Raw genomic sequence first — 9742 nt, forward strand, 5'->3', positions numbered from 1 at the left:
CGTTATGGCGTCAAGCCGCAGATAGAAACATCACGCTGGGGTGCTCTAGGAGTTTGAACGAAATGCGTAAGGCAGCCAGAGCCTGCTAAAATTCACATGCGCATCCGTCACTTTATAGTGCCCTTAAATTTTTTACTGTTGAGTGTGCGCGTGGTCGTGAATGTTTTTTTTGTATTTTTTGTAAACGGAGGAAGTCTTGTCTCCAAATTGATTGTTTCATTCGTACAATTCAAAGGCCACATGATGTCATAGGTGTCATGGTTGCTGCAACTGTGCTTTCTGGATGGTATAAAATTGTAAGCCTTGCTTTAGCAAGAAATCGTATTGTGTGCCTTTTTTTTCTTTTTTGTGCATGTTTTGTCTTGTTTATTTTAGTGTCAACATAGATGCACAGTCATTTTTTTTATGTACCTGTGATCCAAAAGCTTTTGTCATCGCTTCATTTAAAAATGTGGTTTTCGTCATTTTGGGTAAATGAATTCCTTTATTTTATTTCTTCATTTCTGGCCCAGCCTTTTCTGTTTCGAAATGCAGTCGAACCGCTATATAAGAGGCACTAGTGTAAGAGAGAAATGGGTGTAAGAGGCACCAGTATGCGTGCACTGAATAACGAGTTGATTAGAAAACTTGTTAGTGGTACTGGATTATAAAAGATGGGAATCGCTTCCCTGTGCATGTCTCTTGTAAAGGTGTTCAACTGTGTTTTTGAAAGTGTCCCATCAACTTGTAGTTCCCGTGCTATCCCCGAAAGCGATCTCAGAGAAATATCGGGATAAGACTGCAGGGCACATGCGAGACTGCATTCATCATTGGCTCCACTGGCTTTTATATTAAGTGGAGATTGTCAAAGGTGGTTAAATGCGAGCCTGTGTAAGAGTTATAAGACCACTTCTTCACAGCTCCGCCCAGACGTAACAGTCTCAACATTAGTAATACTGCTGCTTTCCAACCACGCGTAGCCGCGTCTCTGTGTTTTAAAGAAAAGCCAGTGCAAGGATCAGTTGTGTAAGCAATCGCATTGTTACGGCTTGGTGAACAAGAACCCTTCTAGATTCTCTGCGGATTCTCTATCTGTGGTAACTGGTCTACGCAGACTTCCTTCCGTTGTAACACTACACTCGTTACCATCCGCAGCAAAATCAGAACCACCTTTCCCGTCTTGTGTAAGAAGTGGTGCAACAGAGTTTATCATTCTTATTTTATCATTTTTGGACGCATAATTCATTAGCAATGAGCCCGGTTTTTGCCCGCCAGTGCGTTGTCCCTGCCTTCCTGCAAGCACAAGTGAATGGGGCAGGACTGGCATTAGCCATACGTGGTGAATCATTTAAGCTATTCAATCCTTTTTTTTTAAATTTCAGAACGTTCTAGATCATGCAATGCACCAAGTGTACCTAAGTATGCCGTGTCCATTTCCTCAAGCCAATAAAGCATGGTCTGTACATATGTCTGTGGCCCATCCTGCGTGTACACGCGCATCGTAGGACCTCGCTTGAGAGTGAATGCGATGTGCTTAACTACTTGTCGACAATATGCCGGATAAAAGACTAGAGGACAGAGCGCTTTTTGTGCACTGTTCTTATTAAAGCACTCTGTCCCTCTGTGTGGGCTGGCTCAATCGTTTGTTCTTTTGCATTATACGCTGACCCAGTTAACAACGAGAAACCTTAACTCGCCTAATTTTCAACACTTTTGGGCGCTCTAACGCATTTCATTGCAGGCTAAATGCTGGACACCTGTGTACTTAGATTTAAGTGTGCAACGATGTGGTCAAATTTTTCCGAGCCCTCCACTATGGTGCCCATACTAACCTGATTGTGATTTTGAGATGTATAACCCAAACAAATATTTCTATACACAGTGTTCACATGATGTGAGAAACAGGTTCTCTGTGCTTGGTACGTCAACATGGCAGCCACTGTGATTTTTAATCTCATTAGAGTGTGCCAATGCACAAAAGTACAGCCATTCATTTGGTCCCCGCGTTCTGTTCGCCAGCTGCGCCCAGGGTGAACATGGGAACGCGAGGGGACACCGGCACTAATCTGATGCGATCGTTTCTTGTTCCTTGGGAGAGTTCATGCAGCATCTCGACCAGCTGGTACGCCATGATGGCGACCACGCTCACCTCAATGAGAACTAGTCTGTAAACATTTAATGTTAACACTCGCATTTGGGCGTTGGTCAGTCGTAGTGCATTCCTCGGGTTAATTTTGCGAGTTGTCTCGCTGCTGTGGCGTATCTCTGAGGCCGCGTGCCTGGTTGGGATCTGCTCCGCCAGGTGCCGCTGCGATGCCAGCTTCTCGCAAGAAAACCGTCTGCAACTCGATTTTTTATAATTATCCTGGCAGTTAAATTGCCCTTGTGGAGTCCCGTACCACCTTTCCGAGTTACATTCGAATAAACTCGGTGCGAGTTTACTGCCTCATTTTCATGAATGTAGGTGAGTGCAGGGTTCCCCTTCAGGGAGGAGTAGGGGTGATGGTTTATTGTAGCGCCCCACCCCTGACGTTGTGCCCCCCCCCCCCCCCTGTCATGAATCAATCGCCGCAAAAATTTTCCAAATCTGTCAAGAACAAGCCGAGTTACTAAGCTCCGTCGTGCGCTTCAAAGGCTCACTAAAGAGGAAAAAAACAAACTGATAGATTGATAAATCGCATTCTGAGAACCTGAATGGTGTTAGTTTCACCATCGTAGGTTACATAACGTATAAAATTAAGGTAAAAATTTCCTTGAATTTTGTGCCTGTCACCGCACCTGACATCTTGCATTTCATAGGGAATTTTTCGTATTTTTGGCGGGCGTTGGCTTTAACAAGTTACCTTGAACCTGTTATATCACGTATATGCCCGTCCCCCAAGGGACAACGTGTTTTATTTTTACTGGTTATTCAACTACGTAGCACGTATACGCACCGTAAAAATTCATGATGTCACTATGTTTGGTGTGGGAACCTCAGGGCGGCGTCGCCACCCGCATCCTCCTTTTGCGTGTTCTATCTTAAGTGTTTTTTCGCGGCAAGCAAAATATTTGTATATTGAAAGAGTAATGTACTAATGCAAAGAAGAAATTAGTACGTCGCCCAAGTACTTAGAATCCGCGCGGATGGTTAACCTGCGAAGCTGAAACATGCAGCTGCAGATGGTTGCAGAGATCGCAGCCAAAGTGCCGCTAGAGAAACTCGCCGAAAGAGGGCGTTGGCCCCGGTGAACGCGTTGATTTGATCATTTGCAACAGTATCGAGAAGTGTGAAGGGCAAGTAACATGGGAGGTAGGAAGGCTGCAGTCGACGATAGATTACGCACTGTTGTCACATAGGATGTATGATAAGCTCAGGGGAATGCACATAGATGAAGGTGGCTCCAAAAGTCTGGGTAGTGACCACAAACGTATCAAGCTAAGTTTTGGAAGAGCAGTGAAAGTGGAAAGGAGACAAGATGAGCAACTACAGGAAAATTTTTTATTCAGAAAGGCAAATAGAAATAGCTACTAAACAAATTGAAAAAGTAATCACTGAGGGTAATAAAACAGTGTGGACATACACGAATCTAGTTAGACTGTTTGAGCTAGAGCTTGCTAAGGCACGCGACAAGTCACCCCGAAAAAAAAGACACAAACCCAAGAGGTAGTGGGATGAGGAAGTTAAGAGAGCCATAGCAAAACGTCGGAAAGCCTCTAGGGAACACAGACATGCTAAGCAGTGGGCTGAACTGACAGATGATGTTGAAAGAAAATGGAAAATCTTTCTAAGCTGTGGAAGGGGTGCATCCCTTCTCATCAATAAAAAGATTAGAAGAAAGGAAGCTCAATAGATGGAAAGGCAGCTGCGAAATTTCGGAACCATCTAAACTCCCTAAGAAATGAGACGAGTCTAGAGCAGAGGTTTATAACTACAGCTCAAGGTGCTAGGCATGAAGGGGACGAAGCTATTGAATATATAAGAACAAGGGTGACAGAAAAATTTCAACAAAGAATTGCTTTATGCACCACAATAGATAAGGATGAATCAAGTGGCGCAGTGGCTCCATCTTCACAACGATAGTGGGAAATGGCAGAGAAGAGGGTTCCTAGTAGTACATCAACAGGCCCAGATGGCATTCCAATTATGCTGATTAAGACATTAGGTCCGATGTCTAAGCAGGCCTTGAGAGAGGCAGTAAGCAAAATAATAATCGATGGTGAAGTCCCCGATGGATGGAAACTCAGCAGGATGAGCATGATCTATAAAGGAAAGGGGGACAAAGCTGACATAAACAACTACCGTCATATAACAGTGATATCAGTGGTCTACAGGCTGGCGACGCAGATTATATAAAGGAAACACTGCAGGCATGGATAGAGGATGAGGAGGTGCTGGGGGAACTGCAGAATGGGTTTCAGAAACACAGGAGGTTGAAAGACAATGTGTTCTCACTGACGCAGTGCATCGAAATAGCAGAAAAAGAACACAGGCCCCTGTGGCTAGCATTTTTGGATATCAAAGGAGCGTGGTTCAAGAGGACTTGTGGGGAATACTAGACACACTAGGCGTGGAAGATGTAGTCACTAATCTTTTAAAGGATATTTATAAAGGTAACAAGATAGTTATAAAGTGGGAAAAACAGGTATCCAAGCCTCCAGAGGTAAAACGGGGGCTTAGTCAGCGGTGTCCCCTGTCACCCTTATTATTCATGATGTACCGACAAGGATTAGAAGCTAAATTAGAGGGAAGTGGACGGGGCTTCAACCTTTCTTTTGTCAAACAAGAGAGACTCATTGAACAGGCACTACCAGCATTGATGTATGCAGATGATATAGTGCTAATGACCGACAACAAGGAAGATTTGCAGAGATTGGTGGACATCTGCGGTAATGAGGGAGATAGGTGATATTTCAGATTCAGCAAGGACAAATCAGCAGTCATGATTGTTAATGACAATGAAGGTAGTGAGCTTAGAGTACAGGAGGTCATGATAGAGATAGCAGAAAATACAAATATCTGGGCGTATGGATAAGCAATGGGGCCGAGTATCTAAGGGAACACGAAAGATACGTGACGACTAAAGGTAACAGGAATGCAGCGGTAATGAAAAACAGGGCACTGTGGAATTACAATAGGTATGATGTTGCTAGAGGAATATGGAAAGCGGTCATGGTTTCTGGGCTGACGTTCGGCAATGCGGTCTTGTGCATGAGATCAGAAGTTCAAGCAAGATTAGAAATTAAGCAACGTGGAATAGGTAGGCTTGCCTTAGGAGCTCACGGGAATACACCAAATCAGCGAGTACAAGGTGATATGGGTTGGACATCATTTGAGGGCAGGGAAGCTAGCAGCAAGATAAAATTTGAGAAGCGATTGAGAGAAATGGGGGAGGAGCGTTAGGCTAGGAAGGTATTCAGCTACTTATACATGAAAAATTTCGATACAAAATGGAGGAAGCGAACCAGAAAATTGACTGGTAAATACTTAGAAAACAGCAGGGGGACAAACCAAAAAGAATTATTGGTTAAGAAGAAGATGAAGGAAGCTGAGACCGATATGTGGAGAATTGGCATCAATAAGAAGTCCGCACTAGAGATCTATCGGACTTTTGAGCACGAAATTGCCAAGGAAAGGATCTATGATAATACTCGGGGTAGTTATATACTGTTAGAGGCCAAAACGGGAGTATTGCGAACCAAGACATATCGGGCCAAATACGAAGGGGTAGACACGGTATGCAGTGCGTGTGAAGAGGAAGAAGAAACTGCTGAACACTTGATAATGTGCTGTAAAGCGCTTCATCCTATAGTTCAGGATGATGGCGCAGAGTTTTTCAAAGCACTGGGGTTTAGGGACAGGGAGGGTAAAATAGACATTAAGCGTGTAGAATTAACTAGAAGGAGGTTATCTGGTTGGTGGCTAAAGTCAAGGCACGAGTGAAAATTAAACCCTTCAATGCAAAGTACGAATCCTCAACCTCACTATTTAAAGGGAAAAAAATCTAGGTTTTGGTTCATTAAGTATTACGGCTTGGTGGCGCTAGCCACCGCCGGATCTAAAGGGTACAGCTATATCCATCCATCCATCCGGTAGACAAAGTATGCAGTGCGTATGGAGAGGAAGAGGAAACTGCCGAACACTTGATGATGTTCTGTAAAGGGCTTCACCCTATAGTTCAGGATGATGGCGCAGAGTTTTTCAAAGCACTAGGGTTTAGGGACAGGGAGGGTAAAATAGACATTAAGCGGGTAGAATTAACTAGAAGGAGGTTATCTTATTGGTGGCTAAAGTCGATGCACGAGTGAAAATGAAACCCTTCACTGCAACGTACGAGTCCTCAACCTCACTATTTAATGGAAAAAATAAATATAGTTTTTTGTTCACTAAGTACGGCTTGGAGGCGTGGGCCACCGCCCGATCTAAAGGGTACAGCCATATCAATACATCTATCCAGCGTTCCCGCCATTGCAACGTTGGCGCTGCTCTGCTCTCGACGCCGCTATCGCGGCTTGCCGTTGTCGCTTACATTCGGCTTGGAAGCCTGCTGGGTCTTCTGTGTTTGTCCTGTGCCACCCGGGCCCGTACTTGTGCTCGGACTGCTACATTGATCCGGCGAACATGAATTCTCACACGGATCATCTGTCGGCGCTGTTCTTGGAAAGTTGTCTGCTGTTCGGGCCTTCGCACGATCTGTTCCCTTCCCACGCGAAAGTTGTTGAGAATGTTGCGCGCAAGCACGGCTGCGAAGGGATGAACGACATCACTGATGGCGCACCCAGTAGCGCGCGCGCGCTTAGGTGCGATGCAGAGGAGAATGTAACTGACGGCGTAGCGAAAGGGTGGCGAAAGGGTATTCGTTTCGCTTAGCCATACACAGCGCTCGCTGCAAAAAAAAAAAAGATTTTTTTTCAGTGGCCCTTAGAGCGCTTTCTTCTCGTTCCGACGAGTGCACTGGGAGCTACGGTGAAACAATGACGCGGACTGTAAACAAATTACTGTAAACGGAAACGCGTTTCGCGTGTGCCTCACTATACACTAGTCATCGCCAATCCCGTCAGAAAACGAGATTTCAAATTGTCCAAGAAGGAGCCTTCTGGAAGTATATTTCTACATAGCACACACAAAAAAGCAGTGTTAAAGAAAATTGCATATCTCCCCCTACGGGCAACCGTGGTGGGATGCGAAAGCGTCGCAGTGTGCGCCTGTCTGCGCTCTTTTCCTTGTTGTCCGTTTTTTTTTTTTTTTTTTGCGCCAAATGTCATCCGCAATTAATGTGCAATGAGGGTGGCGATTTGGGCTTGTTGGTATGGTTGCATGATGATGGATGGTAGCGCAGACAACGAACACGGACAAGAGAAGGCACATAGACACAACACAGCGCTAACTTTCAACAACAGTTTATTACACGCAGATCTCCGTGGTGTATGCGATCCACCACGCCAACGTCGCACGTGCGTAGCTCTAAAAACCATCAAATATAACCAACGCGCGTGTTCCAATACTTTACAATTTTATATTTTTCAATCTTTTTCTACTTTTTCTTTCTTCCTTTTATCCCATGTTACCACAAACCCTATCGCGAATACATGTAATCAAGTTCCTTATCTGTCAACACCACTGATGGGCTGCTCACACACGTGTCACCTAGCTCTGCAATTCTGCCGGCCTCCAATACCAACCGCGTCATCTCGTGCCTACTTCTATTGATTATAACCGTTTCCTTGAATTTCGGTGTGCAATTACATCTCTGGCAATGAAGGGAAAGAAAACCATCAGGAACAACACTATTTACTTTGTTATTGTGCTCGCGCAAGCGATCGTTTATGCATCTACTGGTCTGACCGATATAACACTTTCCACAAGTAAGTGGAATGAGGTATACAACACACATGATGCACTCCACAAATAGGTTTCTATGTTTCTTTTGGCATACATTTGATTTTCCCTTGTCTGGTCTTGTGCTTCTGCAAAGACTCACCAACTTATTGGGTGCCGAGAAAACTACGTTAGTGCCACATTTTTCCGCAATCTTTTTTATCCTGTGAGAAACCTTATGCATGTATGGAATTACGGCAAAACTTTCCTTTCTTGAGCTCACCCTATCCATCCCTTCACATCTTTTCTCCAGCACTTTTCTGTGCAATCCTTCAGCAACCAGGATCATCAACGAAGGTGTGGACGCTTTAAAATTGTGTAGGCCTCCATGCCGCAGTTTGCCTCTCAAACGCGTGGAAACTTACTTGACACAGCATGCTCTGAGTGTACTTCCAGTCGATAAAGAAGGAGGGTTTGCGGTTTTCTCGCATGATGAATTTAAAGAAAAGGCTAAAAGTGCTATTACGGCAGTGTTCAGCGAAAAGAAAAGTATTTCGATTGAAAAAGTGAGGGGAAAAGCAATAGAACTTTGTAAGAGGATGAATCTAGAAGGTGTGCTTAGCGGTATCAGAAAAAGTAAAAATGACAGTCTGGATGTGTTCTTTAGTGCTAAAACGCATAAGGAAGGAGTACCGTTCAGAGTGATAGTGTCGGAGAAGGACACGTGGCAAAAAGCTGTAGCTGTGTATCTGCAAAGAACATTAAACTTGCTTGACATAAATGACCCCTTCCTGACAAAAAATTCGGAACAGGTGATAAGTTTCGTCAGGGAACGAAAAAACATAGGGTTAAAAGCGTTTTCGGCTGACATAAAAGATCTGTACTATTCTCTGCCACAATCAGCAGTATTAACAAGTGTTGGCGAATGCATCGATGAGTACGGTGCCGTTAGATTTAGCTCACAAGCAGGTACGTCCGTCGACAATTTCTTAGAATTACTTAGGTTTTACTTGTCGTCAACGTTTATTGAAAACAATGGTACCCTGTATCTGCAAAAACAAGGAGTATGCATTGGCTCGTGCTTAGCACCAGTTTTAAGTAATTTGTTTTTGGCTGAAATGGACAGGAGGCTATCAGGACGCCTAAATGAATACAATGTTGTGCACGTATTTAGGTACGTCGATGACTTTTTAGTGTTTATCAATGACAGAACTGCAGATTTTGCTACTCAATGTAGTAGCGTGTGTAGCGTTTTTCGTGAGGGGCTTAACCCACTTGAAGTGACTTTTGAAATGCCATGTGACGGAAGGCTCAGATTTCTTGACATTAACTTTCAATTCTCAGATGAAAAGACATGCTGGTGTTACGAGCCCAGAGCAAGTAAGCCTTTACTACAGTTTCACTCAGCGCATACTAAACTGGTAAAACGAGGCATTGCGAAGATGTGCTTGAGTGAGGCACTAAAGAAGTCCTGCCGGTGCCTCATGAATGAAAGCTTCAGACAACAGGTCTCGAGGCTAAGCAATGCCGGGTACCCCAAGAGCCTCGTCGTGTCCGTTGCTGAAGGATTGCACAGAAAAGTGCTGGAGAAAAGATGTGAAGGGATGGATAGGGTGAGCTCAAGAAAGGAAAGTTTTGCCGTAATTCCATACATGCATAAGGTTTCTCACAGGATAAAAAAGATTGCGGAAAAATGTGGCACTAACGTAGTTTTCTCGGCACCCAATAAGTTGGTGAGTCTTTGCAGAAGCACAAGACCAGACAAGGGAAAATCAAATGTATGCCAAAAGAAACATAGAAACCTATTTGTGGAGTGCATCATGTGTGTTGTATACCTCATTCCACTTACTTGTGGAAAGTGTTATATCGGTCAGACCAGTAGATGCATAAACGATCGCTTGCGCGAGCACAATAACAAAGTAAATAGTGTTGTTCCTGATGGTTTTCTTTCCCTTCATTGCCAGA

This window comes from Rhipicephalus microplus, chromosome 6 (assembly GCF_043290135.1).
Source record: "Rhipicephalus microplus isolate Deutch F79 chromosome 6, USDA_Rmic, whole genome shotgun sequence".
Taxonomy (NCBI): domain Eukaryota; kingdom Metazoa; phylum Arthropoda; class Arachnida; order Ixodida; family Ixodidae; genus Rhipicephalus; species Rhipicephalus microplus.